Raw genomic sequence first — 27911 nt, forward strand, 5'->3', positions numbered from 1 at the left:
ATTCTTTCCACTTTACAGGTGAGGCTACTGAGCCTCAGTGAGAGGAAGCCTCTTGCCCAAGGTCACACAGCCAGTAGATGGTAAAGCTGAGACGTGGCTGCAAGATTTTGGTGGTGTCTAACCCCCACCCCTACCTCCTTCCTGTCTGCTCCCCCCACATTGGGTCTGGCGCCATTCACGAGAAAGGATCCATCTGCAGCGCAGACCAGAAGTTCCTGTGTGGGGCTTGGGGGGTGGGATGGATTGAGACTTGGTCCCTGGCCCTCCTGTCCTGTCCGCAGGGCTAAGTCGGGTCTGTAACCCCTGCCCCGACTGTGGCCCTGGGTTCTGAGGGCATGAAGCAGAGCCTGGGGAGGGTCTTGCTTAGATTCCCATCAGGCCTAAGCTGGTGCCCCAAGCCCCTAGCAGGCCTGCAGCTCTGCCCAACCCAGGGGGCAGACTCTCATTCCTCCTCCCACCCGGGTTGGTGCTGATGGCACAGCTTTAGGTGCCCAGGGTTTCTTCCCTGGGGTTAAGGGAGGAGGCAGATGAATACGGCTGCTGATGAGGAGGGGATCATGGAGGAGTGCCCCTATTCAATGGATCTGCCCCCAAAGAGTGGAGTAAGTTAAGAGGGAAACCTGACAGAGCCCAGTACCCACCACAACCTTCAATCTGAGCTTGGTTCTTCAGAAATTGGGGCAGCTCAGCCACAAGCATGCTCTCCCAGGCTCACTTTCTGTATCTGTAAGAGGAGGGCCTAACACCTGTCCTGCAGGGTTTCTAGGGAATTGCTCTGTAGCTCCCAACCCTCCTCCCCCACCACTCCGTGCATGTGGTGTGCGTATATATAAATAGGTGTGTGTGTGTGTGTGGCATGGGTGAGGCATGTGGATGGAGTTCGTGTGAGTTGTGTGTGAAGGCACGTGGGTGATGCATTTGAGATGCATGTGGGTGTGCATGAGGCTCACATGTCACACGTATGAGGCATGCAGTCTTGTGATACTGACAGCTATTTTGCCTGCCACTGGCCACATCTCTTGAGAGGAGGCCACTTCTCCCTCCCTCAAGGCCAGGAGGTACCCAGCATTTGAGTTTTCCATGGAAAATCTTACTTGAGATTGATCCTTGAGCTCAGCACTAAATCAGAGGGCGGCTGGTGCATCTACCCGCGCCAGCAGGAAATTACTATTTTAAAGAGACAAATCCCTGCCTGTCTCTGGGCCACAGGAAAATTGGTTCCTGTGGACTGGGTCTCAAATGAGAGGTTCTGGGATGTGGGTCCAGCTTGATGAGAGGCTCATGGTAGGTCAGCCAAGCCCGAGAGTGACAGAGATGAAGAAATAGGCCCATAAACCTGGCATTTTCGGAGAAGAGCTTTAGCCAGAGGGAGGGACATTTTGAGCAAGACCAGCTTATCTTCTTATTCTGTGGAATAATGTAAGGTTCTAGGGAAAGAAGAGTGGGCTTGGAGACCAGACTCATGTCCCGAACTTAGGCCCCTCCTCTTGCCAGCTCTGTGACCTTGGGCATGCTAATTAATTCTGAGTGTCTCTGTGTGTGTTTTCACCCATAAAGCAGAAAGGGTAACCTTGCAGGGTGCTCTTGAAGAGTCAGTGTTAACACACAGCCTGGCACATAGCCTGACAAATGCTAATCCTGCTCTTCCTTTCCTGATCTTTACATCCACTATAACTTCAGATTTAGGGAAATGATCTGGTGCATTGATCAGTGGAGAACAGGACTAAGGGTGGATTTCTGGGTTATGAGTGGCCAGCTTGTGGCTCTCCACTCCTAGGGTTTGGGGAACCCATGGTTGTGTCTACCATGTGGCTATTTGAATACATCACCTAGGCTTGCCCAATGAGGTTGACCAAAAGCATGGGTTATGCACCAAACACTTATGTGCACAGCACACGTGTCAGGATCATGCTGTTTTTAGACCTTAAAGCAGTAGTCATGCCCCTTGAAGAGAGACACATACAGCCAGCCTTGGGATTGAGAACTCTGTGACTCTAGCTTCATGATGCTTTTGACACATGTGTGTGTGTGTGTGTGTGTGAGAGAGAGAGAGAGGGGGAGAGAGAGAGAGAGAGAGAGAGAGAGAGAGAGAGAGACTTGTGTTCTAATAAACCTCCACCTTGACATTTTACCGTCCTATACACAACAATATTTTCTTCACCACAGTAATTGCTTCAGGAGGACCCTTCCCCCTGCTCCCCAGTATTTGATGATCTCTGTGCAGGAAGCCAGTTCTCAGCTTCCAGTTGTCCCCAGTCCCTCAGATAACAAAAGTCCAAGGTGCCTAGGGCTTGGGGAATGTGAAGTGGAAGCAGCAGCAAATTCCTTTCAGGGAGGCTGCTCAGAGGGGGAGAGCTCTGTGACCCAGTCGAGGTCAGATTCCTACCAGCAGAGCTTTCCCGTGGTGCAGCCGGGGTAATTTTCCTCCTTATGCCAGCCTTCTCTGTTCTCTAATGGACTCTTAGAATGTTAGCCAGGAGGGTTAATAGAAGTCATCACGTCCAACCCTCTTATTAGAGAGATGGGGAAATACGAAAGCAGTGAGGAGGAAATGACTTTTTAGCCATTCAATACATATTTATTGGGCCCTGTTTTGGGGGCTGGGGATATGGCCATGGACAAGACAAAGACCCTGCAGTAATGGAGTTTACATTCTGGGAGAGGGGGAAGACAGAGACAAATAACTAGGGATGGGATAGTTTCAGAGTCATCGGCGAGATGAAGACAACACGGGAGCATAGGGTGATGTGGTGGCGGGTCCCAGGGGAGGTGACTTCTTTAGCTGGGTGGTCTAGGGTGATCAGAGAAGGCCTCTTGAGAAGGTGACTTTTGAGTCGAGACTAAAGAACAAGAAGGTGCAGCCATGCCAAGAGCAGAAGGAAGAGCCATGAAGGCAGAGGGAGCAGCAAGTACCAAGAAAAGCTCTGGTCAGTAGAGGGTAGTATGGGGAGGACCAGTTTGTCCTGTTGGAGGAACCAAAAGAAGGGGTGAGGAAGAGGGAGAGTGATGAGCAATGAGGTTTGAGGAGCTAGATCAGCGCACAGGGAGAAGTGTGGATTCTATTCTTAGGGGAGCCATTGGAAGTCTTGATCAAGGACCTCAGCTGGCTCTGAAGACAAGCAAGGTTTTGATCAATAGAGATGGCAGTGGGGAGAGGCATGCCAGGCAGAGGAATGGCATGAGTAAAGGAGCAGAGGTGGGAAAGCTGTAGGAGATGAGGCTGCCAGATAGGCAGGAACCAAAGGCACTGAACGCCACTCTGGAGAGCTGTCCAAGGTTCTGACAGGTGCATCCAGTGTCTGCAATGAATGGACTGTTAGGTGTGGGTGTGTGTGTGTGTGTGTGTGTGTGTGTGTGTGTGTGTGTGTGTTAGTACCTAGCTAGCTGATGTGTCCCTGTGCTGGTTACCTAGGAGACAATGGAAAGACGATGGGGCAGGATCTGATTGGCTACTCACTCCCGCTGCTCATCTCTCTGTCAGAACTGCAGGCAGAGGTTACAAATGGTCCAGGCGGGCATGCCAAGTGCCGGAAGGGGAGCTGTGAATGTTCGCTGCCCCAAGCCCTGTGTATATATATGTGTGGTTGCCAGTGCGTGCGTGAGCATGTCTCGAACAAAGCGGTGACATCTGGAGCTAATGCGCTTCCCGCTGTGAAACATCTGCTCGTTGCCTTAAATCAGGTAGTGGAGCCCAGATAAATTTCAGGAGAACTAGCCAGACTTTGGAAAGGCTCTTTTGTTTGCTTTCAATAACTGAAGTGTCAACATTGGAGCTGATTTTAAATGTCTTCCTGTACCTTCAAAAATGCAAATAAACCTTTGCGTGATGGCAGTTATGTTCCATGATGTGGACTGTGATGTTAGTATGCAAAATCATCCCCCCCCCCCCAATCCCAACCGAGAAGGATGGCATAAGACTGTAGATCTGCTTTTTTCTCCTCTCTCCTTTAAAAACAATAGTGTCTCTCTCTCTCTCTCTCTTTTTTTTTACTTTGTGGGTAAAAGGACAAGGAAGCTTCCCTTGAATATCACTTAGGGATGGGGAAACAAACAAACAGAAAACCCCATCAAAGTATTTCTTTTGTAGTTGACTTTCTAAAGCAGCAGCTCAGGTAGGCTTGGAAAACAATAAAACTCAACAACAACCAAACAGCTCCAGGCTGCAGAAGATTTAGCATTCTCACACAGTCTCCCGCCCCCCGCCCCTCCACTTCCACTTTGCAGGGCTTGGCAGATGACAGCTGGTGAGAAAGGAAATAAGGATTTCCCGGCTCCCACTCCTGGCTTCTCTTTTCTGAGCGTAAGTTTTAAGGTGCAATGTTAGAGGAACCTTCTCTGCCTCTTCCTTGTCATCCTAATAAAGATTTTTTTCCAGAGGGGAAACATTATGAAGTAATTTTATGAAATTTTACCATCTCCCCAGCTTTGGTCAGAGGTATTTTCTAAAACACACATGTGGGGGTGGTTTTCACCTGTTTATACATTACCCATTGTGCTCCAATACTTACAGTAGGGGAGCTACACTTACTAGAAAATGCCCAATAGGACAACCTAAGTGACCCCAAGGATGAATAAAGGTGGCCAAGGGCCTTTGCACTTGCTGTTCCCTCTGCTGGATTGATCTTCCGCCGTACATAGGGGTGGGGCAAAAATTGGTTTACAGTTATAAGTATGCAACACAGACTTTATTCTTGCATTATTATTTATTAATTATTGTTTTATTTTCCATACGAACAACTGTAAACCTCCTTTTGTCCCAGACTGTATGTATATGGATCACTCTCTTCATTTAGATCCTGCAAAACCCTCCTCTCAGAGGCCTTCCCTGACCAGCCTATCTAAAATAGCAGCCCTAAATAAATAAATAAAGAAGCCCTTAGCCCCATAACTTTCTTTTTCTTCCCAGCACTTTGCACTGCCTGACTTTATGTTTATTGCCTTTCTCCCCCACTAGTATGTAAATGCCATGAGAGTCATGACTGTGCCATTTTATTTTCCACTGCATTCCCAGTAACTAGCACATTACCTGACACATAGCAGTTGCTCAATAAATGTTTGTGCACTAAGAGAGTGAAATGCGCCTAGGGTATAATGTTGACCCAGAAAGTAGGCTTTGTGGGAGTCCTGGCTCAGCCTGCCAGATCTTCTGATTTTTCTAGAGAAGCTAAAAGTCCAGAGTTTTACATACTATCTCCCAACTTTAAATGTTAAACACCAACTCAAACAAAGATTCTGAGGGTCAAGCCACACCCCCTTTGGAATTGGAGGCCTCCCGTGTTGCAGGTCTTTAGCAATCTGGCAGCAGTAACCTTTCTTCCCTCCTTAATCATGCACAGATTACCCCTGAGCCTTTGCTCAGGCTGCCACCTCTGCCTGGAGTGCCTCTTCCCCAGCCTCTTCCTCGCCCAGCAAATTCCTTTTTCCTCTAGTCCCCACCCCAAGGCCAAGCCAGGGTGCAACTCTTGTTGCTGTGCCCGCCCCTCCCCCCCTAATATGACAGAATGAGTCTCTCCCCCCACATTACTGTCCTGGCCCTGGCTCCTCTCGTTTAGGAGTGTAACTATGTTTGCTCATCTGTCTCATCCACTAGACCAGTGGTTCTCAACCTTCTGGCCCTTTAAATACAGTTCCTCATGTTGTGACCCAACCATAAAATTATTTCTGTTGCTACTTCATAATTGTAATGTTGTTACTGTTATGAATTGTAATGTAAATATCTGATATGCAGGATGGTCTTAGGCGACCCCTGTGAAAGGGTCGTTCGACCGCCAAAGGGGTCGCGACCCACAGGTTGAGAACCACTGCACTAGACAGAGCTCCATGGGGGCAGGAACCCCATCAGATCTGTAGGTCTGCAGTGCCCAGCGCAGAGACCGACATCCTGTAGGTGCTCACTGAGTGAGTGGTGAATAAAGTAGAGGAAGGAAGGGGGAGCAACCAGCCTTTGTTGAGCAGATACTGTGAGCCATGCCCATGACCATATTCACATCCTTCCCTTAATGGCCTGGTGACAGGGATGGTGAGGCTCCGAGGGGATCTGAGCTCCTGATGTGCAAGGGGCCCCCCATTGTGCTGAAAAGCCTCTCCCTGGCTGGTGTGCAGTTGCCGTCCCATTCCATTCATCAAACAGACCTCTATCTCAGGTCACACGGGGCTGGCTCCCAGCCCAGCACAGCTGCTCCCAAACTGTATGACCATGTGTGAACCACTCTGCCTTTCTGGGCCTTAACAGGAGTTATCGTGAGTATCCAGAGATGACAGGTGGAGAGGACTTTGCCAGCAATAGAGTGGGGTGCACTTATGGGATGCTGACTGGCACAATGAGGGGAGTGCCCAGTTACTCGGTGGTAGAACCATGCCTCATCCTATGTGTTCAGCTTGCTTTGTGGATGTAATACCCTCAGGGCCACGCAGAGTAGCCACCAAACATGAATGCCAGTGGCCTGATGGGTGTTGCAAGGTGCACTGGGCTAGAAGTGGAAATCTGGGACCTGTCTTGATTCTGTGAACAATTCTCCTGTGACTTGATCCATCTGGGCCTCAGTTTCCTCCTCAGGAAAATCAGAAAAATAATCCTGCTCCAAGGGGATGCTCTGTGGATGTAAAGAAGTAAAGTGGAAGAGAAAGCGGTTTGAAATGTGCAGAGTGCTTTGTACCTGTAGAGGTGGAAGCCCCTGAAGAAATGGGGAGGGGGCTGATACTGAAGAGTGGCATTGTAATAGGGGCTTTGGTGATGAGAGTGTGTGAAGTTAACAATAATAATAGCAGCCAATAGTTATTAAAGGTCTACGTTCTTTATATATTAACAATTTTAATTTTCATAACAGCCCTATTAGGTAGGTATTAGTATTAATCCCACTTTTCAGATGATGACACTGAGGCAGGAAGGTTTAGTGACTTGTCCAAGGCCACACAGCAGGTAAGGAGCAGAGCTGGGATTTGAACCCAGGCAGTCTTGCTGCAGAGAGTATTTTAAACTACTGTGAAGCTGACGGAATTGAAGCTCAAGATTTATGTCTGGGGGTTTACAGGCAGCTGGCTCTGGGTAACTGGAGTCCTGGAGGGCAGACAGGGTGGAGGCAGCTGTATTTTATAGTGAGGCTGAGCCCCAGGAGGATGTAAATCTCTGTGGTCTCCGGACTCCCAGGCGAGGCTGCCTCCCCCGAGTGAGTGGGAAAGATCTGCCTACCTGTTGGGAGTGTAGTAGTTGGAAGAATTCTGGCTGGGATCTTCCTTGCTTAGAAGGCAGAGGGTGCCAGCATTTACTGAGCATCTACTGAGTGCTGGGCACAGGCACACCCCTTTTGATAGAGGCCCCGATCCTACAACAACAATGGGAGGCAAGGATGACTAACCCCATTTTACCTACCAGGAGACTCGAGCTGAGAGAGAAGTGATTTGCCCCACTGCATGCCTGAGCTGGGACTGGTCTCTCAGCCTTTCTGTTGACCAGTTTCATGGTTCTTCCTTTTCTGTTTCGAATTTTAAAAACCTTATAAAATGTTTGTTGGGCTTTTAAACTACTTTAAATAATTAAACATAGCAATATCAGTTAAAAAAAAAGATATTGCAATGTCCCACCTTCACCATACAGCACTAATATGTACACATTTCCCTGGCCTCTTGCTATTATTAAAAAAAAAAAGTATCCCTTTAAATTACATTCTCTCTGATAAAGCATGTAATTATTGCTAAACATAGACCCTTTTGGAAAGAAAGACCAGAAGAAAATTAAAATTGTCTTCCATCTACCCAACATCCAGGGCCACTCTGGTACATTTCCTTCCAATATTTTTCCATTATCTATTTTTGTTGAAATCGTACTACATTTGCTGATTTGTGTTTTGCTTTTTCTTCACATAGATTTATGGGGTCAGCATTTCCCTGGCTTATTCTAGCTGTCGACTGCTTCATGGAGCGGCTGTTCCAGGCACAGTTGATTTCCCTACTCCCCCCCACAAGGTTGTTTCCAGCATTTAGCTGTTATAACTAAGGCCACAGCAAGCATCGGCTTTGCTGTGGTTATCATCAGCCTGTAATGCAACTCTGCATGGCCTTTCCCCCCTGCAGATGTTATTTCTTACACTTGTCATTTTTAATGGCCACATAATCTCCCGGAGTGTTGCTATTCCTCATGTTCTAGGCCATATCTCCCCTTCCATATCCCATGAGGCCTCTCCACTCCCTCTAGAAAGCCACTCCCTTCCGCCAGCACCTTGGATTTAGGGAACACACCTGCAGTGGGGAGGGAAGGGCTGTCATCATCTTGCCCAAACCCCAGGCATTTGCTGCCTCCCTCCTGCCTGTGTCCTGGCCTGGGCACTCAGACCCTGTGCAGGTTGGTTCTTTTCTTTCTCCTTTCATTCATTTTCCAGTTGTTGAACTATGATCTACCATATGGCAGCCTCTGTTCCAAGTTGCTGGGATACAGTAGTAAACTAGACAGTCTGTACTTATGCAGCAAGGGAGATAGGTCATAAACAGGTGGAACAATAAACAAGAATTCACAGGTGGAAAGTGCTGCTCAGAAGCCAAGGAAACAGGATGACATAAAAGAGGGTGATGGAGTAGTTAGAGGGCCTTCTGGAGGAGGTAACATTTGTGCTGCAACCAGCCAAGGGAAGATTGAGGAGAGGAGCATTCCAGATGGACGGGACAGCAGGGGCGAAGACCCTGGGGCTAGAGTGGGTCTGGTGTATTGGAGGAATGGAGGCCAGTGTGGCTGCAGGAGTGGAGTGCTGTGAAGCCAGCAGGGTCCCTACAGGCCAAAGGGAGGAGTTTAGGTGTCTTCTGAGAGTCATGGGAAACCTTTGCAGTGCCAGGCACACAGAGGTGCCCGGTTGAGCCAGCTAGCTGCTGTTAATGTTAGGAGATGAGACTTGCTTGCTGCATAGAGTGCATTGGGATGCTGTCTGGCCTCCTTGAAATCTGACCTGCCTCCTTGCTGCAGCTCACACCTGTTCCGACAGTGGCCCCAGGGCAAGCTGGATCTGCATATCAGCAGTTCCCTCTAACTCCCTTGGCTCCAGAGTTGAGAGCCCAAAGGGCTGTGTTTGCTCTAAGCTGTCCCTCCCTGTGAAATGGACTGATTCTGCCTCCTGGAGCTATTGGGAGGCTGTGCTGGCACCTAGTGGGGGCTCATAAACAACAGCTCCAAAGATACAAAATCAAACATTTTTTAAAATAATATTTTATCTAGAAATCTCATAATGTTCGTTTGAGGGTATGTGTGAGTGCCCTGTAGGTACCCTGGAAGGAGGTGGCAGGTGGCCCTCAGGGAAAACCAAAAGCAATTACATTGGATTCCACACTTAATTTAATCTAAAGGCCCTGCAGGGAGGCGAGGCAGTGAGGCAGGGCTTGCAGGCTGTGGGCAAAAGTGATTCGAGGGAGATTTACAGGACTTCATAAAAGATTCAGATCCAGGCTGAGCTTGGAAGGGGCTGGGCTCAGTGCCTTGGGCTTTGCCTCCACAGCCCAGGAGGGAGGTGGTCTAAGACTCCTGATGGCTGTGATGGCTTTGTGACTCTGGGCAAGTCACAGCTCCTCTCTGGACTCTGTAGCACCATAAGGCATTCTGGGTTCTTCTCCTCCTTTGGTCCTGGGCCCCAGCCTGCCCCCCACCTCCCCCCAGACCTGTGCTTCACAAACTTTTCCATACCTGTAAGATCCTCTTCCTCCCAGCCCCAGCCCTCCCCGGTCCAGTTGCTTTTTCATATTACAGAGGAGAAAACAGGTTCCAAGAGGCTCATTGATACGCTCAGAGTCCACAGTGAGCCTGGGCAGGAGTGTGAAGCTGTCTTGGCCCCCTTCAAGGAGGGTGGCGGTGGCGGTGGCGGGAGGGAGGGGACAGCGGTAGGAGCCTCTGAAGGCCACTCAGGATTCGGATGGGTGGTGATTTGATTCTTCACACAGCCCCTTGAGGATTCTGTCCTGTGGTGTTTTATTTTCACGTTCAACAAAGAAGGGTCAGGAAAGTTAAAGGACCAGACTGAAACCCCACAGCAACTAGTTCCAGAGCCAGGAATATAGTCACCTCCTGGTCCAGCCTTTCTCCCCAGCACATCGCCAAGTCTTTGGGCCTCCCCTACCTTGAGCTTAGCGGCTCCACTCACCTGGGCAAGTGACCTGACCTTCCCGAGCCTCCGTGTCTGCATCTATAAAATCAGGATGACGATATGCCCACCTCCCAGGCTTGCTAGGATGAATGGCTGTTGACAAGTGGCCTAGAATAGTACCTGATACTCATTTCCTCGCAGCAAAACTGTAATTCTAGTGCCACTCAAACCCTGGAGAAAACCTTACTAGGAAAGGAGCACCTTCTTTCATAGGACCCAGGCTTAGCTGGCACGGCCCCTCCCAAGGCAGAGGAGGGAGGGAGGGAATGTGTCAAAGGCTGGTGGTTGCAGATGGCAGGCAGCTAATTTATTTACCGCTTCCTAATAAATATGTACGATGCATAAATAAAATATCTCACTTGTACCGTTGCAGTCGGATGCAGGCAGGCAGTGACAGTCAGCAGCGTAGCTCTGAAGCAGACTTTGTGTGCATGTGGAGTCTGGCAAGGGGGTTAATGAGCTGATTATTCCTCCTTTAACCTAATTTCTTGCCACATATCCAGCAGCGTGCAGAATTCCCAAACCAGGAGGCACCGGGCTTCCTCTCCAGGCCTCCCAGCCAAGGTCAGGTTGAGGAAGGCCCCAGCACCTTTGGCTCAGCTCCGAACTAGGCAAGATGGGACTGGACTGTCCTGGGAGGTGGTGAGCTCCCATCAAGGCTGCAGCCAACGAGTTCCTGTTCTGAATGGGGTTTGGACATCTTAGGCCAGCGGTTCTCAACCTGTGGGTCGCGACCCCTTTGGCGGTCGAACAACCCTTTCACAGAGGTGGCCTAAGACCATCCTGCATATCAGATATTTACATTATGATTCATAACAGTAGCAACATTACAGTTATGAAGTAGCCACGAAAATAATTTTATGGTTGGGTCACATGAGGAACTGTACTTAAAGGGCCAGAAGGTTGAGAACCACTGTCTTAGGCCCTCTCCTGAGATGGTTTGACCACTGTGGTGGGCCTAGTTTTTGCAAACTTGACCTGTTTCAAGTTCATGCACGGGCCTCTTGGCAGATTCCCAGTCTTCACACAATCCCCACTGCATCTGTTCTTCCCTGTTCCTCTCACCCAGCTCATCTGGGAGCCAGGAAATCCAGTCATAAGGCAAGGTAACAATTCATGGGACTGCTGAAAGACAGAGTGGGGAAAAGGAGCAGAGGCAGCCTATGGAGTCAGAAGTACCGGATTCCACTCTTACTCTGCTACTTCCTCTCAAACCTTGAACAAGCTACCCAAGTTCTCTTAGTATCTGTACCTTCCTCTGGGAAATGGGAACCGTGTTGGTATTTACCTAACAGGGTGGTTGTGAGACTGGTTCATCTATTATCTCAAACAAATGTTTACTGAGCAACTACTATGTGCTAGGCACTGCCTTAGGCCCTGGGAATACAGTGGTGAAGAAGGCAGACTAGGACCTTGCCCTATGGATCTTACATTCTAGTGTGAGCCAGCCAAGCACCATGAAACATATAGCTGTGCACTCTAATGACAGGTCTTGAAATTTAAATAAATGGAGCAGAGTCAGGGCACTGAGAGGGGTGGAGAGTCCCTCTCAGCTGCAGTACTCAGGGAAGGCTTCTCTGGGGAGGTGACAGTCAAGCATATACTTGAACGATGAGAAGTAATCAGTCTTGCAAAGACCTGCACGGACAGAGGGAACAGCAATTGCAATGACTCTGAAGTGCAAAAAATGTGGCATAGCCCTGGCCGGTGTTTTTCAGTGGTTAGAGCATCAGCCTGTGCACCGAAGGGTCTCAGGTTCGATTCCTGGTCAAGGGCGCATGTTCTTGGGTTGCAGGTTCAATCAGAGCCCCAGTTGGGGTACGTGCAGGAGGCAACCAGTCAATGTGTCTTTCTCACGTCGATATCTGGCCTCCCCTCCCCCGCCCCTCTGCTTGTCAGCTTCCTCCCTTCCTTCCACTTCCCTAAAAAGTCAATAGAAAAAATATCCTCAGGTGAGGATTAACAAAACAAAAGTTTGCCATATTCAGGAAAGGCCAGGGCTACAAGAGCACAGTGATAAAGCAGGTGACACCTCTGGCCCAGTTCTTGGCACAGGGCAAATACATGACGGCCCTCTCGTTCTCCTTTGCCCTGCCTGCCTGCTTTCCTGCTCTTCCCAGCCTGTGCTTGAGTCTTTCATGTAATCTAGGTATGAGGCTCAGAGATTCCTAACCCACCCAAGCTGCAAAGGCTTCGTGACTTGTCCAAAGTCCTCTTTTAGACTCATCCTCAATCAGCCTAAGTCCTGTGAGTGGCCCATGGTCTCGCTCTGTGTCTACCCTGCAGCCATATTTAGCATTTATAGTTAACAAACAAAGGGCTTATATCCAGAATATGTAAAGAGCTTTTATAAATCAACAAGAAAAAGACAACCCAATAGAAAATTAGACAAGAGACTCACGCAGACGCTTCACAAAGGAGATCCCAATGGTCAGTTAACCTTTGAACAGATGTTCAACAGCCTCTCACAAAGGGACATGGAAATTAAAATCACAGTGAGATACCCGCCAAAAAAACTGACATTAAGAAGATTTAACATACTGAGTGTTTGTGCAGAAATGGAGCAGTGGGACTTCTGTGCACTGAGGGTGGGAGTATAGATGTCTGTTCCCTGGAGAGATGAGGGGATCTTATATCAAGTCTCATATTGATAAGATGAGCAGCTTATATCATACCAACAAAGCTATACAGTGTCAAATTCACCTGGTCAGCCTCTCCCGTCTCTCTCCCAGCCTGTCCTCCCAGCAGCCCCGGTGCTGGGTCCCTTCTCCTTCCCCTTCACAGCCTTTCCTCTATTACTCTGCTTGTCAGCTCTACTCCCAGGCTTGCACATACCAGTGTCCAAAACAGAATGCAGACTCTATCAGCTGAGCCAAGACCACCTGCCCTTTCTTAAACCTCCTGGAGGAGGTGATTCCAGGCAAGAAGCTTTTACTTATCAATGACCGAAACCCAACCCCAACTGGCCCAAATGCTCACGTCAGCTTCAGGAAGAGCTGAATCCAGGCGCCCAGAGGGTGACATCAGGGCTCAGTCTCTCCATTCCTTGTCTCTCTTTCTCTGTGCTGCTGCCTTTGCTCCAGACTAATATCACTCCACATTCTGGTGGGAAAAGAATGCACAGATGGCTACAGCAGAAGTCCTGGGGCTGTCTCCCATTGGATAGTGTTGAATTGCATGTCACTGTAGCCTTTAGAATGGACTGCTCTGATTGGCTAAACCTGGCTATGCCTGCTTTGGAAGCAAGGTCAACCCAATGAACCACATAGACAAAGAGGCAGGGAGGGGTCTCCCTAGAGCAAAATGGGGTGTTGCTACCAGAAGGGGATCTGGCTGTTGGATTGGTAAAAACAACTGATGTTCACTGTGGGGTCGCGGTGCATTTGGATGATGAGAGTGGGCTCAGAGTGCATCAGTTAGGGTCCTTCAGAGAAAAAGAACCAACAGGAGATCTATCTATCTATCTATCTATCTATCTATCTATCTATCTATCTATCTATCTATCATTAAAAGAGAGAGAGGTTTATTTTAAAGAATTGGCTCACATGACAGTGGGGCTGGCATAAAGAAATCGTTAGGGCAGCCCAAGCAGGCTGGAACCTCAAGCAGAGTTTCTATGCTGCAGTCTTGAGGCAGAGTTACCCTTTCTTGAGGAAACCTCAGTACTTGTTTTTAAGACCTTCAACTGATTGGATGAGGCCTACCCACTTCACTCAGCCAACTGATGGTAAATTCAATCACATCTACAAAATATTTCATAGCATCTAGGCTGTTGTTTGACACATAAAATGAACCATCACAGAGAGACAAAGGTGCTTATTTAAATAAGCACCACATGGCAATATCCTAAATAATAAAAGCCTAATATGCAAACTGACCAAATGGTGGAACAACTGGTCATTATGAAGTGCACTGACCACCAGGGGGCAGATGCTCAACGCAGGAGCTGCCCACAGCCCACAGGCCCCAGGCCAGCCAAGGCAGGTGTCAGTGGGGGCCTTCCTGATCTCCCCACAGAGGTAGGCGACTGGCGGCGGCAGGGGGCGGAGGCGGTGAATGGGCAGCATCAGGCCAGCCAAGGCAGGTGCCAGCAGGGGCCCCCTGATCGCCCTGCTAGTGGCCCCACAGATCGGCCCTGATCACTGGCCAGGCCTAGGGACCCTACCCGTGCACGAATTTCGTGCACTGGGCCTTTAGTAAAGGTATATTTGACCCTTCCCACCTTAGGCTGGTATTCAGGGGACAGGAGAGTCCACATGGCCTCAGCAGGGGGTGGGGGGTTGGGGGGTGGGAAGAACCTTCTGGGGCCACCAGGACCTAGGCATGGTTTTCATTCACTATTCATAAGTGAGTGTGCTGGGTGCTGGGGCACAGAGGTGGTCAGACCCAGCCACTGCCCCACAGGGTCCCAGGCTGGTGGGAGAGACAGTCCTTCCTGCAGGATCCCCAGGTTGAGGGAGGCAACTCCTGCATCCAGCACGGAGTTCCATGGTGGAGTCAGCAGCTCTCCAGGTGCCCGACATGAAGTGATGTAGCCAGCAGCCACTGTGCTGGAAGAAGGGTTTTACTTGGGCCTGGGGTGCTGTTAGCTGGCCAGTACCTGCCCTGGGTCCTGTCTGCTGCAGTACAATCTGAGTGACCATTTTCCTTACTTTGATGAAGCTGTCTTGAGCAGGGAAGTGAGCCACCCCTGAGCTGAGTGTCAGGAAGGGTATGGCCTTCCAGGCGGTGCAGTGGCCTGGAGCTGAGAGGTCCAGACTGATTGGACAGGAAGCAGAGTATTGTGGGCCGCGAGCTTGGACACTGCCACTTGTCGCCACTGAACTGGCAAGAGCTGAGCTGACATTTCACGTGTCTCTCTCCCCCTCTGTATCTCTCTGTCTCTGTGTCTTTCTGTCTCTCCCTGTCAGTCTCTGCCTGTGGTCATCTGTGTGTCTCTGGATCTGTCTTCAGTCTCCTTTCTTTTTCTAACTCACAAACATTTCAATTTCTCATGGATTTCCTAAGAAACACAGACCATTGGTCTCCAATCCAATCCATCACGAACTGAAATAATCAACACAAAATAAAACTGACATTGGCTGAAACTGTGCACGGTAAAAGTAGTTATTGATCTAAACATTGACAGAGTAATCACATTTCCATGCCAAATTAAGATTTGCACAAATCTGCCCCGAGAGAATTGCAGTTGACAGAAATCATGGCCAGAGTGGGAAGTCCACGGAGGCAGAAGTTGTCTCCGATCAGCAGTATGTGCTTTCGGCAAAGAAGCTGATTGATGAGTCAGGTCTTCGTTACAAATCTTAATTAGGAAAGACTCCATCTCAATGAAGCCGACCTCAATAAAGAAAAAATGGCAGCGGAAAAACGTGGAAGTGGCTTAACTGCGCTGTGTAGAGGATTCATCAAAGCTTTAAAAGGGCTCTTTGGGGCTTGTGCCGCAAAGTGGTCAAAGTTGGAAAAATTTGTTCCCTTGTATCTGAGATGTCCTTGTCTATGGGTGGGCCGGGGTGGGGGGTGTCAAAATGGACCCCACTGTGGGGGGAAAAGATCGTGGTGCCTGGCGGTGCTGTCAGTGCGGAAGGAGGAGGTGTTTGTTGATGGTCCAGTGTTGCTTGACGATTCAGCTATACCCTGCCGGGCAGCACCTTTAATAAAACATGTATTCGATACCATCCCGTCCTCCTACCTTCAATGGCTCCTCACTGCTGCCAAGATCAAGTGCGCGTCCTCCCATGTGGCCTGGCGCTGCTGCCCTCTCCACCCTCTCTCTCGCTGCTGTCCTCCGATTTCTTTGGGCTCCAGCCATACCGGCACATTTCCATTCTTGGGGGAAAACAAGCCAAATGAGAGGCAGCGTAGCACAGTGGGTTCAAATTTAGTCTCTGCTACTGATGAGTTGTGTGACCTTGTGCTGGTCACTTAACCTCTGTAACCCAGTTTTTTCATCTGTAAAATGGGAATAATGGCACCCACATCAGAGTGTGGTCATGAGGGTTAACTCATGGTCATGAGTTAAGGCAGGAAAGCCCCGGAGCCGTGCTCGCTGTGTGGGAGCACTGGGGGTGGGGATGGGGGGTGTTCATTCTTACTCCCACCCTAGGGCCCTGGCCCATGCTGTTCTCCCTGCCTGGGGTGGGATGGGGAGGGCTTGTTCTCTAGTTAGTTCCCTCTAATCTTGCAGAACTCACCCCAAACACCTCTTCTTTTTTAAAAAAAAAAAAGTATTAATTTTAGAGAGGGGGAGAGAGAGAGAAGTATCCACTTGTTGTTCCACTTATTTATGCATTCATTGGTGGTGGTTCCTTGTATGTTCCCTGACCTGAGATTGAACCCACAACCTTGGTGTATCAGGACGATGCTCTAACCAACAGGCTACCTGGCCAGGGCCTACTCGAAGCACCTTTTCTGAAGGAAAGCCTCCTAGTGCTCCTTGTTATACCCTCTCACAGTGCCATCCGGAGCTCTGCAACGCTCACCACGTTTTATGACACAGTTACCCATGAGCCCCATGGCAGTGGGTCCCATCTGCCCTCCTCCTATCTTCAGCACTGCCCTGGGACTTGGCTCTTAGCAGGAGATCATCAAATGAGGGGCTGTTGGTGGGTAGCCCACTTCCTCCTGTGGGTTCAAGACCGGCTTGCCTTGCACCAGTCCGTCCTGGCTGATAACTAAGGCTCTCATCTTCCATGGCTTCTCACACAGAGGATGGGCCTGAAGGTTCCCCAGTCAGGTGCTTCTCCCCGACTTGGGCTCTGAGCAGATGACAGCCTCAGCAGATTCCCCAGCAGACAGATGCCAGCTGCCTCCTGATAACAGCCCTTAATTGCTTCCTCCTCATCCATTTAGTTTTCCTTAAAGGGCTGTCAGCCCAGCCTGGCCCACACCAGGCTGCCAGCGCGGGTGAACTCCGTGCCACCCTCCCTTCCAGAGTTCCTTGCATGCAGAGTGGCCCTGTAGAAATTCCCTCCTTAAGCCCACGAGAGCTCCTAATAATGCAAGCAGCCCACAGGGCCATTCTTTTGGGCGCTGCGTCGGCAGGACGTTCTGTGGGTTGGCCTCTGGGCTGGTGGACACTTGGCTCTTACTTGGTCTACTCATCACTCAAAACTAGCACTGGCCCAGCTTGCTTTGGAGGTGGGACCTACCAACTGGGGTCTGGGTTCCTGGGCTCCTCACATTGGCATGTGCTCAGCATATGTCTTACCCTGGCATGGCCCCAGGACCTTGGGAATCAGAATCTCCTGGGGGGAGGAGCATGTTTAAAATGCTCATCCCCCACCCCCAACACAAACCTAAGGAATCAGCACTGCTTGGAGTTGGACAGAAAACACTTCTTTCACCTTTTATTTAAAATCGTAAAATGTACACATGGGTACAACAGAGAGGTGTAGTGAAAAGAATGCCGACAATGAACACCCTTGTAACCACCAGGGTTAAGAAATAGAACATTGCCAGCCCCATGGACGTTCCCCATGGGTTCATCTCAAAGTGTGTCCCCTCCGTCCTTCTACCTAGAGGTAGCCACCTTCTTGATATCTTGGGTGATCACCCTTTTGGTTTTCTTTATATGTTATTTCCACCTTATTTTATATCACTACAAATTAAAGTTTGTTTTCACCTGTTCTTGAACTTCACATAAATGGAATCTTACAGTGTGCACTCTTCTCTGTCTAGCTTTTTTCGCTTTTGAGATCCATCCATTGTGTTGTGTGCAGCAGCAGCAGCAGCAGCAGTGCATTTTTTCACTGCTGTGTAGTATTCCATTGCATGAGTACACCACAATTTTCATGCACCTGTTCTACTATTGATGGACTTCTAGATTGTTTCCAATTTTTTACTCTTAGGAATAATGCTGCCATGAATATTCTTTTTTTTTTAATTCTTTATTGTTCAGATTATTACATTTGTTCCTCTTTTTCCCCCCCATAACTCCCCTCCTCCCAGTTCCCGCCCCACCCTCCGCCCTCACTCCCCACCCACTGTCCTCTTCCATAGGTGCACGATTTTTGTCCAGTCTCTTTCTGCATCTCCCACACCCCTTTCCCCCCCCAATAATAGTCAGTCCATTCCCTTTCTATGTCCCTGATTCTATTATGATCACCAGATTATTTATTCACTTGATTCTTAGATTCACTTGTTGATAGATGCATATTTGTTGTTCATAATTTGTATCTTTACCTTTTTCTTCTTCCTCCTCTTCTTAAAGGATACCTTTCAGCATTTCATATAATACTGGTTTGGTGGTGATGAACTCCTTTAGCTTTTCTTTATCTGTGAAGCTCTTTATCTGACCTTCTGTTCTGAATGATAGCTTTGCTGGATAAAGTAATCTTGGTTGTAGGTTCTTGGTATTCATCACTTTGAATATTTCTTGCCATTCCCTTCTGGCCTGCAAAGTTTCTGTTGAGAAATCAGCTGACAGTCGTATGGATATTCCCTTGTAGGTAACTGGGTTTCTTTCTCTTGCTGCTTTTAAGATTCTCTCTTTGTCTTTTGCTCTTGGCATTTTAGTTATGATGTGTCTTGGTGTGGTCCTCTTTGGATTCCTTTTGTTTGGGGTTCTCTGCGCTTCCTGGACCTGTAAGTCTATTTCTTTCACTAGGTGGGGGAAGTTTTCTGTCATTATTTCTTCAAATAGGTTTTCAATATCTTGCTCTCTCTCATCTTCTGGCACCCCTATAATTCTAATGTTGGTACGCTTGAAGCTGTCCCAGAGGCTCCTTACACTATCTTCGTATTTTCGGATTCTTTTTTCATTTTGCTTTTCTAGTTGGGTGTTTTTTGCTTCTTCGCGTTTTGAATCTTTGACTTGATTCTTGCGCTCCTCTGGTCTGCTGTTGGGTGTCTGTATAATATTCTTTATTTCAGTCAGTGTATGCTTAATTTCTAGTTGGTTCTTTATCACAACATCGAGGGTCTCATTAGATTTCTTGAGGATCTCACTACATTTATCGGCGGTCTCACCAGTCTTTTCGAGGGCCTTACTAAGTTTACCGGCAGCTTCTAGACAGTTCTTGAGAGACCTTAAAAGTGTGGTTTTGAGCTCTATATCTTCCATTTCTGACATTTGCATCCTGTTTCTTTGTCTCCGCATTTTTTTTATCTTTTCTTGGTGCACCCCCTAGTGGTCTTTGTGCGCAGTCTTGTAGTTAAGCCTTGATTGTTGTCGGTAATACCAGGGGTGATTTGACCTCCAGGCTAACTGGCTATGAGAGTCAGCTGTGTCTGCAGTGGGAGAGCTTCTGTGCTGGATCTCTAGGGCGGTGCTAATCTAGCCTTTGCCTGAGGCTATCCGGCAAATGGCTCTGCGCAGGGCTTGGGCGGGGCGGGTCCCCGGGGATCTGCAAGGCGGGCGGAACAAGCAGTTATGGCTGCTCTCAGTTCCGTCCCTAGGGGCTCTGCCTCTCAGAGTCCCAGCAACTGCTGCAAACCTCGGAGAGAAAGCTGCCTTCGAGTTCCGACCGAAGCCAGGCAGTCCCGCTTCTCCCGTTTGAGTCTGGGTCCCCAGAGACTCGCCTGGATCTGGAGCTCAGAGTCTAAAACTCCCTCCCGATTGAAAACAACAACCGCGCCCTCCGCCGGCAGCCCGCTCCGCGTGCGCACTCCGCACCTGAGTATTTCACTTCAGCACTGCGCCTCCTCTGAGTCTGGGTATGATATTCTCTTTCCTCCTAGTTATAGAATTTCCACTCAGCCAGCCTTCCTGTGGTTCTGGATGATGTCTGTTCTGTCCTTTAGTTATATCTCTGAAGTGGTTGTTCGAGGCAGCAATCTCCGGCGTTAACCTATGCCGCCATCTTGGTTTCTCCTCTTTTTGTATGAATATTCTTGAACATGCCTTCTGGTAGCCAGGTGCAACATTTCCATTGGGTACATGCCTTCAAGTGCAATCGCTGGGCCGTAGGATATGCATATTTTAACAGCTTTATTGAGGTATATTTTAGGATATGCATATTTTAAAATTCCAGTAGATACTGTCAAGCTCCCTTCCAAAGTGGTACCATTTTACATTGCCACTAGCAATGTCTGAGAGCTCCAGTTACTCCACATCCTCACCAATACTCGCTATTGTCAGACCTTTCATTTCTTTTGCCAGGAATCTATATTTTATCAAGCTTCCCAGGGGACTCTGATGCACTCAGAGGAAGGTCTCTACTCTTGCTGTGCATCAAAATCACTGGGAGAACTTTAAAAAGACAGAGCCTGGGGCCCTGCCAGGTCGTTCTGAATCATCCTGCACGGTTGGAGGGCAGGTGTCTGTGGTTTGGAACAAGCTGGGCACTTCCTGATGGTGCCCATTAGGAACTTCTGCCCCACCAGCCCCACTGCCAGCTGGCCTTCTAGCCTCTCTCAATCACAACCTGTTGTTCTTTAGGCACCAAGTCCCTTGCCTCTGGCTGGAGTCCATAGTTTCTGTCCAGCTTCTGATCTTGTCTACTGATCTTTACACTCCGGGAGTTGTGGTGGGAGGCATTGAAGGCCGCTTCACCTCTGTGTAGACTGTAGCTCTGAGGTATATTTTAGGATATGCATATTTTAAAATTCCAGTAGATACTGTCAAGCTCCCTTCCAAAGTGGTACCATTGGTTCCCAGGGTGACCTTCTTAGAATGGTCCTCAGGAGTGGTTGCGCCTCTAGCATGAGCCAACTTTAGAGATGGGAGATCTGACAGGCACCCCTTAAGAGTAACGGCTGACACCAGAGGTTGCAAACTCAGATGCCCACAGGGGCCAGGCAGGCTGGCCATGCAAGTGAGGAAGATGGGCCAGGGATGAACATATGCATGTATGCACAAATACACACACACACACACACACACACACACACACACAATCAGAACATCTAAGCCAGCACTTAGCTGGAGGTGATTTTGCCCTCTCGGGAACATTTGGCAATGTCTGGAGACATTCTTGGTTATCACAGCTGAGGAGGGGTGTGCTGGCATCTAGTGGCAGAGGCCATGGATGCTGCTGAATATCCCATGATGTATCGGACAGCCCTTCACAACAAAGAATTATCTGGTTTAAAATGCCACTAGTGCTGGAGGCTGAGAAACCCTGATCTTATAAAAAAAAACAACAACCAAAAACTTACTTCCATTTTAGCACGCATAAAAATTGTGTGTCATTTTGAAAGCTAAACTTTTATTTTACAGCTTTATTTTAAATTGAATTATAAATCGGGCTGGGCGCCAGCTTGTCACTGGTTAGTTCCTCTAAAGCAGTGCTTCTCAGACTCTCTGGTGAAGGGTCAGTATTTTCTTTTTATTTTCAATCTATTGGAGACCAATACATGTGAAAAATACATTTGTAATGAATTACTGAAAAATGAAATAAAACAACTAAGGCATGGCCCAACCGGCGTGGCTCAGTGGTTGAGCATCTGAGCTGTGAACCAAGAGGTCACAGTTCGTTTCCTGTCAGGGCACATGCCGGGATTGAGGGCTCCATCCCCAGTAGGTGGCGTGCAGGAGGCAGCCAATCAATGATTCTCTCTCATCATTGATATTTCTCTCTCTCTCTCTCTTTCTCTCTCTCTCTCCCTTCCTCTCTGAAATCAATAAAAACGTATAAATTTTAAAAAACAACAAAGGCATGAACAATAGAAGCCACTGATCAGCTGCTTGGATGTTGTGGTTGTGGCGATGTCAAATTGCTGGAACAGTCTCTGTTTATTCCCAGTTTCTGAACTTATCTGTTGCTGTTCTGCAAGAAATAGTTCAAGGACAGGCCCAGGGCCACAGACTACACTTAGCATAGTTCTGCTTTTAATCTGGCTGAGGTTGTAATTGCCTCAACACCCTCAATCTGGGCCCCAAGAAACCCAAATACCCTCCAATGTTTCTTTGCACCCAGAGCAACCCCACCCCAGCCCCCTGGGTCTGACCTGGTGCTGCTGCCTCAGTGGAAAGTTCACATCCCTGACCCACAAGGGTGGGCTCTGTTCCCAGGATGCCCATCTGGGGTTAGGCTGGGACATGTACTCCCCAAAGAGGGATGTGGAATGACTAAGATGCTGGCCAGGAGGAGGCAATGAAGGGGGTTTCATTGCACAAACTCACATATCTTCTCATTGAGCATCAGAACCCTTGTCCTTAAAAGTCCTTCTCCTCAGCTTTCCCCACTGCCTCAAGCCCCTCTTTCTCTGCATAGATGCTGGAACCAGACAGCCTGGGTCTAAATCCTGGCTCGGCCACTTGCTAGCTGGTGACCTTGAGCAAGAGGCTTCATCTCTCTGAGCCTCAGTTTCCTCACCTGAAAAAGGGAATACTATTAGTAGGTGAAGCAAAGGTTTTTGTGAGGGTTAAATGAGTTAGTATACATAAAGTGCTTAGAACGGGGCCTGGCCCAGGGTCCCCACAGGGTGCACTAGCTGTGTGACCTTCAGCACATCATTTTCTCTCTCTATGCCTCAGTTTCCTTGGTTCTCATGGAGACCTTCTCAGAATGTCCTCGGTAGTGGTTGTGCCTCTAACCACTGCTGTGAGGGGTGATCTTTTCAGCCTCTCCTTGCTCCTTCTTCCCTCCTCCCTCAGACTTTCTCAGAATGGCCACCAATCCTGCTGCCCTGGCTCCCAGATCCACTAGCTGTCACATACCCTCTGCCTGGTATTTGCCCAAATCTGCCTCCTCCCTGAAGGGAGGTCTGGAGCCAGCTGTCAGGCAGGGCTGGTTTTCTCCCGTGACATTCAGAAGCCTGGCTGGCATGCCCAGTGGGGGATCTGGGTGCTCCTGAAAGGGAGCCTGTGGGGCAGAGGCTGCAGCAGCCTGAGCTCAGGCCATCGGGCTCAGTCCCAGCTCTGACGCTCACCAGCTGTGGGACCTTGGGCAAGTCATTTCCACTCTGTGAGTGATGTTATTTTAACTGAAAACACCGGCCCTCTAGTGTAGTCATGAGGATCTGATGGGATTACACATAGAAAGGACAGCAGCACGGAGCCTGGCCCTGGGAAGGAGATCCAGGTGTGAAAATTTGGAAATTCTTCCCAAATCCTCCCCTGCCTCCCCCATGTCTCCAGGCATCTCCCTCAGGACCCCTGTATCTCTCATGACCCAGCACCCAGAAGATTTTGTGTGGCCCAGAAGGCCCTTGGCCATCCTTGCTGGCCCACATGATTACCTTGCCTGGATCCCCTAAACCTCAGGAACCAGGTCAGGGGGGTGGGTACCTACGGGCTTGGTGGCTCAGAAAATGTCCCCTCCCTCTTTGGCCTCAGTTTCCCCAGCTGATAAAATGGGTGGGGTGCAGTTTGGGACCAGAAGCTTTCTCTGGCACAGCATGATTCTGAGAACCCAGCACTCAGCCACCATGTCATCTCCTGGTTTCAGAGGAATGTTAATCTTTTCCTTCCCCTGAAGATGGAATTCCAGGCAAGCAGGCCCAAATCGGTCACGGCTGTCACTCCGGAATTAATGTAAGGAGGCCCTGAGTCCACTGCAGAAGGAGTGAAGGCAGGACAGCGGGGACAGAGTGAGGAGGCTTTGCTGCATCCCCTGCCCATGACCCTGGTGGCCCTGCTGCCGCCTGTCAGCTGAATATACCACCCCCTGCCATCTGCTGTGCCAACACTTGCTATTTGTTTACCCCCACAACAGCCCCATTTGGCAGGTGAGGAAACGGAGGCACAGAGAGAGTACATGATGAGCTGAAGGTCACACAGCTAGTGTACCCTGTTCTCCACTGCCTTTTCACAGGGATGTTGCCGATTGTTCCCTGTGTCCAGCACAGTTCCCAAACATCTAGGAAGCTGGGAACATGTCCCCAGCCACCTCCTCTCTCACGCTCACCTGTCCCATCTCTCCCTGCCTTCTACACGAGCTTTCCTCTGTCCCCTCTCCAGCTACACTTTGTAGCTGAATCAAGGGCTAGTGATGGATGGGGATGCTCCCCTTCTGATCTTATACCCTGAACCTTGTACCCCAGGAGACCCTCATGGCCGTCATGATGAGAGAGCACAGGTTTTGGAGCCCGATAGCCTGGGTTATAATCCTAGCTCTGATACTTCCTTACTGTGTGGCACTGGGCAAGTGACTTAACCTCTCTGAGACTCAGTTTTCTCTTCTGAAAAGTAGATGTGCTTCTCCCAGTCTCATAGGGCTGTGTGCTTCTGTAGAGTCACCACTTTTCTTTAAAACATGCCCTGAACCCCCCACATTTCACCCTCCTGATCCAAGCCCCCAGCATCTCTTGCTTGCATGGTTGCAGTTGCCTCCTTACTGGTCCCCTCTCCTTCATCCTTACTCCCCACAGTCTGCTCTTCCCCAGAAGCCAGAGGGGTCCTGACACATCCCTCCGATGCATCCCACCTCCCTCAGCAGAAAAGCCAAAGTCCTCACTACAGCCAACCCAGCCTGCTGTGGTCTGCCCCTGTGACCTCCCTGACATCCTCTGAGACATCTACTCTGTCACTCACTCAGCGCCAGCCACACTGGCTTCCTTGCTGATCCTCAGGCACAGTCCTGCCTCAGGGCCTTTGCGCTGTTTGCATCCTCTTCCTGGCTCAGAGATCTGCATGCTAGGCCCCCCACTTCCTTCATCTGTGTAAAGACTTGATCAAAGGGGTACCTCACACACACAACCCTCTCACCTCTCTTTATTTTCCTTCAACATGCCTATTTCAACCTACCCTGTAGTGCATATTTGTTCTGCTTATTGTCTGTCTTCCCTACTGGAATGCAAGTGCTGCAAGTTGTATTCACTGCTGGAGCATAAGAGCTGCTCAGCAACTATTTCGTGAGTGAGTGAGTAAATGATGGGGTACAAATGAATGCATGGGGCCTGGAGTAAATGGTACTGGACTGTCACTGCTGTCATCATTATTATTTCTTCTCTCAATGCTTCTGCTGCCCGAGCCTCAGGCAGACCCTGGTTTGCGGACACGAAGAGCCCGCTGTGAATGGTGACCTCGCTCTGACCCCAGGTTTTCCTTATCTCTGGAGTGGCATCATCCTGGACCTCTTGCTGTCTCTCCTGATTCCTGGGATGTCATGTGACCCTGCAGCCCAGAGGCACGCAGGTCCCCACGGAAGACCCTGGCACTTAATAGCCTCATTAAGTCTAGCCTTGATGGATGGCTGGCCTCACTCAGCCGCTACCCACAGGGTGGCAAAGAACTTTGAATGACTTGTGGCTGGGCTTCCTGTCAGGGGGCCTGTCCACTTCTTCTTTTTTTTAAATCCTCACCCAAGGATATGTTTTTTTTATTAATTTTTAGAGAGAGAGGAAGGGAGAAAGAGAGAGAGAAACATCAATGCAAGAGAAACATTGATTGGTTGCCTCCCGCACGTGCCCAGACCGCAAATCGAACCCACAACCTTCAGTGTAGGGGATGACACTCTAACCATCTGTGCCACCCGGTCAGGGCAGGGACTGTCCTCTTCTTCCAGAGAAGATTCTACAGAGACTTTTTTTTTTGACAGAGATTTGTTCAATGCCCAGGACCAGACTGAAAGAGTGTTTGGAACTAAGTGTCTGGGATTCAGATCCTAGCTCTGCTTTCATTGCTGAGTGACCTCGAGCCAGTATCTGCCCCAAACTAAGAGGAAAACAGAGAGGAATGAATCGGGAGTACCGTTGACCTCAGTGGCAGGACTAACAACCAGCAAAGAGTAAGAAAATGACTCAAGACTGGGTGTGACTTGAGTCCCCCACTGAACAAGTATTCATTGAGCACCTACTGTGTGCCGGGACAGGTTGTGGTCGCAGCTGACAGCATAGTGGGGGAGACAGACAATTAATAAGCAAGATAAGTAAAACGTGGTTTGTTAGTGACAAATGCTACGGAAATAATAAAGCAGGGAAAGGATAGGGTGCTGGGAGTGAGGTCTGCACCTGTCCTTAGCCATGCAGACGATGATATTTGAATGAGGACATATAGGGGAGAGCGAGGGAGGAACCATACAGACAGCAGGGAGTGGGGCTCCAGGCCAAAGGCACAGCAGGTGCAAAGGCCCAGTGGTTGAGAAATGGTGGGAGGCCAGTGTGAAAGGAGTGGAGGGTCACCGCGGACCAAACAAATGGCATCGTGTTCGCCTGATGAGGTATTTGGGTCTCATCTAGGGTGTCCTGGGAGCCATGGGAGTGCATAAGCAGGGGAAAGATCATGTCTGGTTTCTGACGCCATGAGGAAGGTGGGTTATGGAAGGCGAGGGTGGAGGCTGCTGCTATTGTACAGGTGGAATGATGCTGATAGCTGGACTGGGGGGGGGGAGGTGCAGGGAGCAGTGGGGTGCTAAGGAGTGTCCCATTGGTCCAGCAACGTGTGGAGAGAAGTTAGCGAGGGTCTGGGGATTCAAGAAGGGCTTTCTGGAGGAGGTGATCTATCGAGAGTCATTAAGGTGACAAGGAGGGCTTTCTAAGGAGAAGGCCTGTGGTAAAAGAAGGGTAGGAGGACCTGGTTTATCTAGGAGACCTAGAGCAGAGGCCCAGATTCCAGGGACATGGGAGATGAATAAGATAAAGCACTGATCAGACTTCAGGAGAGTTCCTCATTCATTCATTCATTCATTCATTCATTCATTCATTCATTCATTCATTCAAGTGCAGTCCTATGGGAGCCACAGAAGGTTGTAGAGAGGGAGAAAAGAGTGATATAATCATTTCACAGGTTATTGGAGGCGAACTAACCCTCAGAAAGGGCCAACCCCCCTAATTTTACAGTGGGGACACTGAGGCCCAGAGCAGGCAGGGACGTATCCCAGGTCATGCAGTGGCCATGTAACTGCCTCTCTCACCCCAGGCTTTGGGAAGAGGAGTTTGGCGGGATTGAGGGTAAGGTTGGAGGAGTCAGGAGCAGTGGGAAGGCGCTTTGGGAGATCCTAATCTGCTTGGCAAGAACCAATGAGTTATACTGTCCCTTTGGACAAGGTCTTGCGTCCCACAATGCCAATCCCTCTCCCCTGTCCTTTCCCTGGATCTGATGGCTGTGGCTTGGGTCCACTCACCGCTGTGGCTTCCATGCCTGTAATTCTGGCACTCTCCGCTCTATTCTAATGGCCTGTGGTCAGACCCAGTGTGGTGTGGATCCATGATGAATGCTCTGTGGTCTGGATCCACCATCCTGGGGCTGGAGAGGCTGCATGGTTTTAATCTTGTGTACCCTGCGGGCTGTCACCCAGTTCCCAGATGGAGGGTCCCACTGGCTGGTGCCAAGGGAAGAGGGTGGGCATGATACCAACTCCCACACTGACCCGGGAGAACCTTCCCAACCACCTGAAATGCCAGGTGGCTGTCCCCATGGTGCCGATGGGGAAGTGGTGGCCCCACGGTCCCACAGCTGGTCAGAACCCAGGAGGGCCTCTCAGGACAGGGCGCCTTGGCTGTCCAGCCTGTGGGGAGGGCCACGCAGCGGAAAACAAGGTGGAGGGACACGGAGACCAGCAGCGCTGGAAGCTGTGCTGTGTCTTCGCTGCTCATTCTGCCACGTTTGCTGTATTTAATCACACCCGCCCACAGGCTCCCAGGGAGACCACAACAGAGGCGTCTGTGTTTAGGAAGAACAGCAGAGTGGGTGCACATGTGGGCTGGGAGCCAGCCTGCCGGGGTTCAGGCTCAGAGCCTGTGACCTTGGCCTTCTGCTTGTGCTCCATGTTCCCTGGTCTTCACCTGGGACTAATCGTGACAGAGAGGGTTAATGTGCACAAAGCCTGGGAACGTCTGCCGCGGAGCCATGCTTGATAAAAGTTAGTTATTTTGATCCCCATTTTTCAGAGACGGGACTGCATTCTGAAAGCAACTGCCTGGCACATAATTAGAAGAGAGGTCCTGTTCACAGAGCCCTCCCGGGCCCCA

General features: G+C 49.6%; 1 protein-coding gene across 3 annotated transcripts in view; it reads left to right on the forward strand.

Annotated features, from left to right (window-relative positions):
• Window positions 1-27911, forward strand: part of GRIP2 (glutamate receptor interacting protein 2) — an 83921-nt gene that overhangs the window by 1003 nt on the left and 55007 nt on the right. The window lies entirely within an intron of this gene.

Source organism: Myotis daubentonii, chromosome 14, assembly GCF_963259705.1.
Source record: "Myotis daubentonii chromosome 14, mMyoDau2.1, whole genome shotgun sequence".
Taxonomy (NCBI): Eukaryota; Metazoa; Chordata; class Mammalia; order Chiroptera; family Vespertilionidae; genus Myotis; species Myotis daubentonii.